The 10852-nt window shown below is 44.3% G+C and overlaps 1 long non-coding RNA gene across 1 annotated transcript; it reads left to right on the top strand.

Moving 5' to 3' along the window:
* Positions 1 to 1744: 1744 nt before the first annotated feature.
* On the top strand, positions 1745 to 10444 carry LOC138283247 (uncharacterized). Its single transcript, XR_011201149.1, has 3 exons — positions 1745 to 1788; positions 6021 to 6119; positions 8650 to 10444. It is a non-coding gene; the product is annotated as an uncharacterized lncRNA (long non-coding RNA).
* Positions 10445 to 10852: the final 408 nt, after the last annotated feature.

Raw genomic sequence — 10852 nt, 5'->3', positions numbered from 1 at the left:
GCCATCCAAGTGATGACACCCTTTCCAGAAAGCCTATGGGATCTGGCAGAGCCGACTTGTCAATACTAGTGCATAAGGCACTCAAACCTGAGACACATAGAAGGTACGCCAAATATGCCAGAGCTCTCATGGAAATAGGGGGTCTGGAATCCCTCCGTCACCCAGTCGCAACCAGAGCAGCAGTAGAACATTTCATCAAGTGGGCCTACCAGCAGGGCAAAGCAAAGTCCTGGGCACAGGCGCACATCGCAGCGGTAGCACACTACTCCAAAATACAGACAGGCACAGACCCCACAGCATCACACTACATCAGAACCGCAATGAAAGGTTGGAAACGGCTCGAAGGTCCCAAATTAGACAACAGGCACCCCATAGATTTCAGCAAGCTGACTCGGCTAATAGATGCTTTGGAGACGGTGACAGACAACCCCTATGAGCTGGTTTTATTCAAAGCAGCTTCTTCCACAGCATTCTTTGGGGCTTTTCGCCTAATCGAGTTGGTCGCCTCAGCAAAAATGCTAGGGGGCGACAACTGCCTCCAGGCAGATGACTGCAGGTTAGAGCACGACAAGGTACACCTCTTACTAAGACGATCAAAAACAGATCAGCAGGGCAAGGGCTCATAAGTAGAAATCAATTGCATAAGCCAAGCAAAGTACTGCCCGGTCTGTATTCTCAAGGATTACTTAGCTGTGCGCCCCTGGTCGCCTGGCCCTCTGTACAGCACAACAATGGGGAGTACTTGAGCAAATACCAGTTCAAGGCAGTCATGAGCAAAACATTGAAGATAGGTGACCTGGCTCCAGCAGATTTTGGTTCCCACTCATTCCGCATAGGGGCTGCTACAACAGCAGCTGCTTCAGGCTTAGATGAAGGCACCATCAAAGAGGTAGGAAGGTGGCGATCAAACACTTAAAAAAGGTATATACGCCTGCATTTGATGTAGAGGGAATTGTTTGTGATTATATTGACAGGTGCACCACCCAGGACTATATGGGTGATTGGGCACTCTTTCGTATCCAGGCTTCAAGCATGGTGGAAGCAGAAAATCCACACTAGAGAGACCGAAAGATCAACCAAAACAATCAGATAGTGGGGTTTCCCAGGTATGAAGTGGGCACAGCTCGAACAGACAATACATAGCTTATTAGAAGCAGCTCTAAGACCCTCTGACATGATAATTATACACCTTGGCGGTAACGACCTAACCATGGTGGGGCGAAAGGTCCTCCTGAGCGAAATCAGACAATTTTTATTATTAATTACAAGACGGTGCGGGAGCACCACTATCGCCTGGTCAGAAATTATCCCCAGAATCATGTGGCTGGGGGCCACATCAAACAAAGCAATTGACAACTCCAGACAAAAACTGAATATCGCAGTCGCCAAGTACTGCAAGGTAAATGGGCTGAAGAGCATACGCCACGGGTTGATCCACCCCAGGCGACCAGAGCTATATGAACCGGACAAAGTACATCTATCAGAGGAAGGGTTGGGCATCTTCTCGTCCAACCTGGTTGCAGTAATGAAATAATCAAACAAAAAAATAAAATAATAATAATGTGGTTGGCCGGGTTCAAATACGACATGAAGAGCTATGATTGTTTCGGATGTGTTTTATTGGATAATATTTTGGGGTTTACAAATTGTATCTTCTTCGTCTTCCTTATACTGTTCCCTTTATAGGTTCCTTGTCTTTTCCTAGGATTATCACGTCTTCTGTGGTCTTCTCCTCTTTTTCAGGGCTCCCAGGATGCACATGTGTGGGGAAGAACAAGAGACGTATCGGTAAGTTCCTGCTCTCTTTTGTCCTTTTTCCCTTTTCCCACACCTTCTTTTCCTCTCTTTTCTGTCGTATCGTATGCCCTTTTCTTTCACCTTCTTTTCCTCTCTTTTCTGTCGTATCGTATGTCTCTTTCTCTTTCTCTCTCTCTCGTTCTCTTTCTTTCTTTATCTCTCTCTCTCTCATCCTATTGTAAGTATTTTCGTCTCTCTTTCGTTCTTCCCGTTGTCTCTTCTTTCTATAGTATTCTATTTCTCTACTGTCTCTTTACTGTTTTCCCCTTCTGTACTTTTTCTTGTACGTATAGCTCCTTCTTGTCCTTTCTCTGTGGTTGCCTATGTTGTTCTCCTCTGACTGCTTTCCTCCACGTTGTCTTTATTGTGGTGTTTCTTTTTTGCAGCCTTATCTTACTCCTAGGTCTCTTCCTATTTTGGGTTCTTGTATGGTATAGGATTGTAGATTAGTTTTATTGTCTTCTTCCTTCTCTTTTCTCCCCCACCACCACCCACTCCCCCTTGCACCTTATTCCTTTTCCCTTCTTTTAACATCCACCCACTCCCCCTTGTTCCTTATTCCCTCCACCTCCCGTCCTCCCCGACCCTCTTGTGTCCTTTTACGGTGACTGGCACGCACCTGAGTGTGCCACGCTTCTCCAGAAGTGGGGCTGGGGTGTTCTTGTTACGCCTCCCGGGTCGCCGAGCTACCTGTTCTGCGGCCCGCTTCCTCCTCTTCTTCCTGCTTTCATCGGGTTTCCTCGTCATCTCTGTCAGCGCCACTCTCTCCTGCTCTTCCGTTGCGCGCTTCTCCTCTTCCGGACGCCGGCTTTTCTTCGAGTCGGGATCCCGAGGTTCCTGGTTCTGGTCCCGCCTTCCGTGACGGAAGGGACTGCTGATTGGTTCCATGGTCAGGAAGATCCAGGGCACTAGGGGCAGCGTCAGTACCCGTCAGGCTTGTGTACGGGCCACCTCCGCTCAGCCCGTCACAAATAATAATAAAAATAATAAAAAAAACATTTGGGGGTAGCTGCCCGGAGACGTAAGCCTCTCAGGCAGCATGGCGGTAATTAAGGAAAGTTTTACCAAAATGGACCGTAAGCACACCTAGTATGGTGGTGTGCAAAAAAAGGCCACTCACCTGGGGATGCCTTACGGCAGGGTGAAGGGAGGCCAACCAAGGGTAGTAAGCAGAACACAGCACTCGTAGCCCAGACCTTCCAGGTCGAATGGCAGGGCAGAGGTACACGACAGGTAGTGAGTTGGGCCTAATCCAAAGAACTTGAACCTACCCCCTTCAAGAAACATGGTAAAACGAACACTATGGGGTGAGCCCCCTCCAAGAAACAATATGTGGGACTGCCTACAAACCAAAGGGCGAGAAGAGACATGACAAACGGAGGCCAGGACTAGAAGGTCGATCCGTCAATGCTATTCGTGCAACTGTGATTGATTATTGAACTCACTTTAGATGTATTGATCTCGATATATGACTAAGCTCGATGATAGCAATGTCTGAAGTGCGAATTAAAAGTGCAGTAAATTGAATGGTCGCCAAATCAAAGAAATAGAAACGTAATATTTCACAGGCGGTTACTCAGTTGTAAAATCAATAAAAGCGGCCATGTTATATCCACTGCTAAAACAGTGCCACGTTATTTGTTTTGTGAGTATGCCGCAATGAGTACATATTGTTTACAAATGCAATAATTCTGAAGTGGGAGAAGTGGGGCTGTTAGAGCAAAGGCCGCCCCCGCAGGGGGCTCGAAGGGCCGGCGCCATAACGGCCGCCTAAGACCGGAAAGAACCGGTTACGCCGGTTTTTGCCCCCCCCAGACCAGCAGTTCAGGGGAGAGGGTGCGAAAAAAGTAGTCCAATGGGGGGAGTTTGAATCCTTCAAACCCCCCAATCGCTTGCCAGAAAGGGCCCCCCCTACAGTGGCAGGGGCAAAGGGGAGACATTTAAAGAGCGCAAGGTCAGCCAGGTGGGCAAGCGGATGACCCATGGCGACATGCTACCATGAATAGAGGAAACACCACCCTCCCACCCCAACGATAGAGCATCCAGTTGCAATGCCAGACAAAATGAAAGGGTCAAGCGGTAATTAAGAAAAGTTTTACCAAAATGGATCGTAAGCACACCTAGTAAGACGGTGTACAAATAAAGGCCACTCACCTGGGGATGCCTTACGGCAAGGTGAAGGGAGGCCAACCAAGGGGAGTAAGCGGAACACAGCACTCACAGCCCAGACCCGCTAGGTCGAATGGCAGGGCACAGGTACACGACAGGTAGTGAGTTGGGCCTAATCCAAAGAACCTCAACCTACCCCCTTCGGGAAACATGGTAAAACAAACACTATGGAGTGAGCCCCCTCCAAGAAACAATATGTGGGACTGCCTACAAACCAAAGGGCGAGAAGAGACATGACAAACGGAGGCCAGGACTAGAAGGTCAATCCGTCATTGCTATTCATGCAACTGTGATTGATTATTGAACTCACTTTAGATGTATTGATCTCGATATATGACTAAGCGCGATAATAGCATTGTCTGAAGTGTGAATTAAAAGTGCAGTAAATTGAATGCTCGCCGAATCAAAGAAATAGAAACATAATATTTCACAGGCGGTTACCCAGTTGTAAAATCAATAAAAGTGGCCATGTTATATCCACTGCTAAAACAGTGCCACGTTATTTGTTTTGTGAGTATGCCGCAATGAGTACATATTGTTTACAAATGCAATAATTCTGGAGTGGGAGAAGTGCAGCTGTTATCTGCTTTATCACCTCCATGGTACATTCCCTATTTGTCTAGGCCTGGGTGGAATGCGTGGAGTCACGCTACGCAAAGCTCCGCTGGTAGGCAGAGTTCCTTGTTGCGCCTTTCACGTTGCTTTTTACGTCAAACGCAAAGTGAAGTACATTCTCATGTTCAAAATTGTGCGCTAACAGCACCACGTGGTTCACATGGTCTTGGCCACCTTGTTATTTACTCTTTATGATGCTGGGCCTGTTTTTTTCATCCCTTAAACATCTTTTCAATCCTCTACCCTCCTAATTAATCTACCCCTGATTTTTATTTTTTGTATTAGTGTGTCTATTTGTGTCTGTATATTTTTTACTTTTTTTCACTTTTTTGTGCTTTTTGTATTTTTGTTTATTATTCCCTTTACTTCCTTAGTTATTTCTTCATTCCTTCCTTCTCCTCCTGTTTCTTTTCTTCACCCCACCACCCAGCACCATGGCAGAGCAGGGCAGTGCTGGCAAACAGGGGAGCAGCAGCACCAGGCCCCCCCAGACAGCCACTAGCAGCCGCCTACCTTGTGGGTGGCAGCACCGTCAAGGGGTGCAGCCTCGGCCCAATTTGTGTGAGGAGGAGGTGGCAGCACTACTTTTCTACGTGCAGCCCCACCTCCCCTCCATGCTGGCAGCAGGCCTGGGAGCAATTAGCCCCTGCTGGAGTGTCGGCTGTGTTGGGCTAGGGTGCGCAGGTGTGTTTGGGGCACCACCTAGGTCCAGTGCACCATCCAGCAGCTGATGCACCGATGGGCGGATATCATCAACTGCGAGCAGGAGCTGCTTGGCCTGCTTGGGTTGGAGATTCCGGGGTTGATGAGTATTAACTATATTATTGTGTTTGTGCTCTACAATGTTCACTTTTTTTCCATATAGCATGCTTCTCACATTCAGAGGTAAGTTACGTTTCGTTTACGTTAAGACTTATTTATTATGTGATCCAGTTAGAGCTAGGCAGGTGTTCGGCGCTACATCATCATACTCGTAGGCACTCGCTTTGACTAATTATTTGAGAAGCCATTCCAATGCATACTGCTCTGTCCTCCTGTCACCACAGTGAATCAGTTATATCAGTCAGTTAGCGTTCTCTGTGACTTTCTTTATGTAGCTCATACAGTCCCAAGCAATTTCTCAGTGATGTGTAGTACTAGTATGCATCTATGCATTGCAAAAAAGGGAGACTGAGTTGATCCATCAAGGGGGTTGAGAAATGAGAAGAGAACCAAAGATCATTCATTGCAATGCATTAGTTCTAAAAGTAGTTTATGTTAAGGAAATTTGGTATAGGGATTTCAGGAGTATAGCCAACTCAACCATAATCGATCATACCAGTACCATAGGCGATCTGATTTAAGTACAATTTTAATGTATTTGCCTGTTATATAACAATTTTGTGGAGATTAACATTGCCACTAATCAATTTTTTTATCTTCTTTATTTCTTACATCAGCACCCAAGGGCAAGAAGAGGGGCACCACAGAGGCGGGTTCAGCAGGAGCTGGGGAGGCGCTGGCCACAAATGCCAATGCTGAGGACTCTGCTCATCCCAGTAAGTCCTATTATTTAATATTATTATTATTTCCCTAACTCTTACCTCTGCCCACAATTATACTACTTTTAGGGCCAGATGTATCATCTAACCCTTTTGCGAATCAGTAATAGCGATTTTTAAGAAATCGCTAGTTCTGATTCGCAAAATGGTATGTATCATATTTGCGATTCAGTAATAGCAATTTCTTAAAAATAGCAAATGCTATTACCGAATCGCAAATTGCGATACAGACCCCATTCGCACCTATGGGCCTGCAGGCCCATATTTGCGATTTTTTTGCATTTCCCAAATTGCAAATTCCTAACTGGAATTCGCAGTTTAGGAAATGCAAAACCCCTAGGGTGCTGGGGGCCTGAGGCCCCCTCTGCTGCACCCCAAAAAATATTTTAGGACATGTAAGGCGCACACATGCCAATGCATTTTTAAAATTTGCACATGGTTACCACCAAGTTTTACTTGGTGGTAATTGCGATTCCTTAATGCCCAATTCGCATTAAGGAAAAGCTTCGTACATGTGCTTAAGAAATCGGAAATAAGGATTCCTTATTTGCGATTTCTGATTCAGAGAATCACAATTCGTGATTCTCTAAACGGGCTCGCAATTTATTTTAGCTGTTCCTTAAAATTGCATTGCCAATGCCTTTCATACATACTGAAAGGCACTTTTGCATTCGCAAATGGGCATTTGCACCGTTTGCGAATGCAAAAAGGCTTGATACATGTGGCCCTTAATTTTGCCTTGTTTACTTTTTTTATACTGTTTTCTTTTTCCAACTTCCTATCCAATTTTTGTTTTATTCATGATATACCTGCATTATCTTTTTTTCTGTCTTTCATTGACCATTTTTAATCCACCCCTTCATTGCACTTCAATGATTCAGAGTCATCATCATCATAGGCTATAGCTCTCAAGACTGGATGAGAGAAAGTAAAGCTTAAATAACGGTATGCTATGGGTGAGTATAGTAGGAAGCATGAAAGACGATTGAATAATTGCTTGGATGAATAAACAAGGAAGCTCTTCTGTAGAGGGGCATGCTGCTCACCTACGTCACTTACTTTGCGTTTTATGGTTATCAAAGTAATGGATCAAAGTGGGGGGTATATTATTTTGTGTTCTAATCCCTTGACCTACTATATTTGTTTGACAAGGCAGATATGTATTCCACCCATCATCATCATTCATCAACCCCCTCCCTGTCCATGGCATTTCACCACCAATAACCAAAAAAGTGCAGTATGGTTCAATTCATGCCTGCATTGTTGGCTGTGCAATGTGCGTCTGCTCCAGTTAATGCAGCATTTACAAAGTTTTCAATGCATTGCAAACTGAACACACAAGGTGTGTTGTTTTCCCTTCACCCACTCAGTCACCTCTTAGTACTTCACTCCTTTATTATTTCCTAAGTTCTTTCGTCTCAGCCTACCAAACAAACTGAAAAATCCACCTTTGGCATGTGCCACACTTTTATGGCTATGTGAAGTGTTTCCAAAATATATTTCATCCCATAACAGAATTATTTTATGCCTGTTCAAACTTTTCCCTTTAAGAGTTTCGTCTATACAGTGAATGAATAAGGCAAAGCTCAGGCGCACGATGAATCAATGATCAGTGACACCCCTCTATTCTATAGCAAAAGCTCTACCTACCCGCTTAATCCCTCCGCCTTACTCTGCAATAGAGTAAGTCAAGTTTCCTTTCCTTACTGCCCAGTGAATTAATTTGTTGGAAAGAATTTGTGGTGGTGGGTGAAGCCAGTGAGTAGAGTGGGACTAGTAAGTGCCTGATTTGATTTCAAGTTTGGCGCAACAGATACTCTGTGACAATCATTCCTAATACAATCTATTTTGCCAGTTTCTTTCCCTGTAGTGCAGTGCATCATTTCCCCACCATCTACTCATGACAGACAGGATACATTTATCCGCATTGTATATATTACATGTGTGACATATCGTATTTATTCAACTGCCTCTTTGGAGTCAAGATAGAAATTAAGTGAAAAGAATATGGGGAAGAGCAGGGCCATTGGAATTAATGATAGATAATTGTCAACTACAGCATCCTCAGCTGTAGACAGTAGAAAAGTACTCGAAGCGAAGCGCTGGCTAGCATGCCTCCATTAATTTCTCATAACTTGTACTCCATAGTGCATAATGCCTTACTCAAAAATGAGAGGTAATTCATTTTCCACTAAAAGTCTCTGTTTAGTAACTAGAAAAGGCTTTAAAAAATAAATGAAATCACTGTTTTTTTAAAATCTGGGGTTGTTCTGTCTTAATTCTTTTCTACAAGTCAGTGCTTTTTATGTGAGGCAGGTCTGGGAAAACAACTAAAATTGGCCCTGTGAGTCTCCTAATCATAATCACATCAAATCCCAATGTACCTAGGGGACCAGCAATGTAGTACTACTATGCCATCCAGTACCTACTTTTGAAGAAGTGTTTGTTCAGAGCATTGTTTACAATTTGTCTTTTTAACTTTTGTTTTTCTCAATATGGCTACTTCTGCTGGATGAACACCAACTAGGCAAGAGATAGCAGCCCTTCTAAGGTGGTAGACTGGAGAACATCCAGGCCAAATACCAGCAGCTGGAGGTACTGGAGGAGGAAGAGGCTGAAGTAGCTTCCTCAGACCCAGGACCCAGCTCAGCAGCACAACAACCCCAGCCTCCCGGCCACTACAACACCACCACCGCTGCCTGCTGTGAAGGTTCCTGACTGCGCCTACTGCCACCACCTCCTGCTCTGACACAACATTTCTCCACCGTATCCTGCAGCAGATGGACTGGGTGGAGAGCCGGCTCTCTAGGATCGAGCAGAGCCTGGACCAACTTCAGACCCATATAGACAGTGCCCTCTTCTGAGCCCTTTTTAATTTTTTGTTTTGTTTTGGTGGGAAGAACTTGTGGGTGGAGAGGGTGGGGAGGGAGTTAGAATGGGGTTTCCAAACACTTTTCATATTGGACTTTTCCTTGGACTTTTGGGGACAGGCTATTTTTTCGGGAAAGGGGTGGGTGGAAAGGGTGGGTTTTTGTGTGTGTTAAAAATAAGAAGGGGATAATTACTAACCAAACAAGTTAACTTCAATCCATAGTTCTTCTCTTACCTGAATAGATGAAGCAAGGAAGTCTTCTTACTGCAGTTTTTTGCCCAAGGTGGCACCTTTAGGGGGTGGTAAGTAGTAGTAGTAGCAGGCTAGCGCACTAACAGGGAAAACTGAAGGTGCCACTCACAACTATGCAAACTCCAACAGCGGGATTAAGGGATTTGGTGAAAGATGTGACAAAGGCAAATACTATACAAAAGAAACTATGTCAATATTCATGATGGCGCTGAGCAGCACACCATCATCAATCTGTTGTGGAAGGAAATGATGAAGGGATAAGTATGCCACAGTTCAGTTAAATACATTGCAAACAGTCCTTCTGCCCCAGAGAGACCAAAGATAGCATATCTCGTAATGTTCTTTTAGGTTTCTTCTAGGTTTGAAACACAAATTATGGAGGATTGAAGTTAACCCCCCCAGTTCTAAAAATTATGATTGTTAACCCCTTCGCTGCCAGGCCTTTTCCCCCTACTGTGCCAGGCCTTTTTAGGGCTATTTGGGGCAGTTTGCGCTTAGGCCCTCATAACTTTTTGTCCACATAAGCTAGCCAAGCCAAATTTGCGTCCTTTTTTTCCAACATCCTAGGGATTCTAGAGGTACCCAGACTTTGTGGGCTCCCCTGAAGGAGGCCAAGAAATTAGCCAAAATACAGTGACAATTTAGTTTTTTTCACTAAAATGGGAAAAAGTGGCTTCAGAAGAAGGCTTGTGTTTTTTTCCCTGAAAATGGCATCAACAAAGGGTTTGCGGTGCTAAAAGTACCAGCTTCCCAGCTTTCAGGAACAGGCAGACTTGAATCAGAAAACCCAATTTTTCAACACAAATTTGGCATTTTACTGGGACATACCCCATTTCTACGATTTTTTGTGCTTTCAGTCTCCTCCCAGTCATGACAGAAATGGGCATGAAACCAATGCTGGATCCCAGACACCTAAACATTTCTGAAAAGTAGGCAAAATTCTGAATTCAGCAAGGGGTCATTTGTGTAGATCCTACAAGGGTTTCCTACAGAAAATAACAACTGAAAAAGAAAAATATTGAAATTGAGGTGAAAAAAACAGCAATTTTTCTCTACGTTTTACTCTGTAACTTTTTCCTGCAATGTCAGATTTTTGAAAGCAATATACCGTTACGTCTGCTAGACTCTTCTGGTTGCGGGGATATATATGGCTTGTAGGTTCATCAAGAACCCTAGGTACCCCGAGCCAATAAATGAGCTGCACCCTGCTGTGCGTTTTTATTCTATACCGGGTATACAGCAATTCATTTGCTGAAATATAAAGAGTGAAAAATAGCTATCAAGAAAACCTTTGTATTTCCAAAATGGACACAAGATAAGCTGTTGAGGAGAAGTGGTTACTTGCACATCTCTGAATTCCGGGGTGACCATACTAGCATGTGAATTACAGGGCATTTCTCAAATAGACGTCTTTTTTACACATTCTCTTATATTTGGAAGGAAAAAATGTAGGGAAAGACAAGGGGTAATAACACTTGTTTTGCTATTCTATGTTCCCCCAAGTCTCCCGATAAAAAGGATACCTCACTTGTGTAGGTAGCCCTAGCGCCCGCGACAGGAAATGCCCCAAAACACAACGTGAACACATCACATTTTTTGAAAGAAA

This window comes from Pleurodeles waltl, chromosome 3_1 (assembly GCF_031143425.1).
Source record: "Pleurodeles waltl isolate 20211129_DDA chromosome 3_1, aPleWal1.hap1.20221129, whole genome shotgun sequence".
In the NCBI taxonomy this organism is placed as follows: Eukaryota; Metazoa; Chordata; class Amphibia; order Caudata; family Salamandridae; genus Pleurodeles; species Pleurodeles waltl.
The sequence above is the reverse complement of the archived record's forward strand: the minus strand, read 5'-3'. Positions and strand labels throughout refer to the sequence as shown.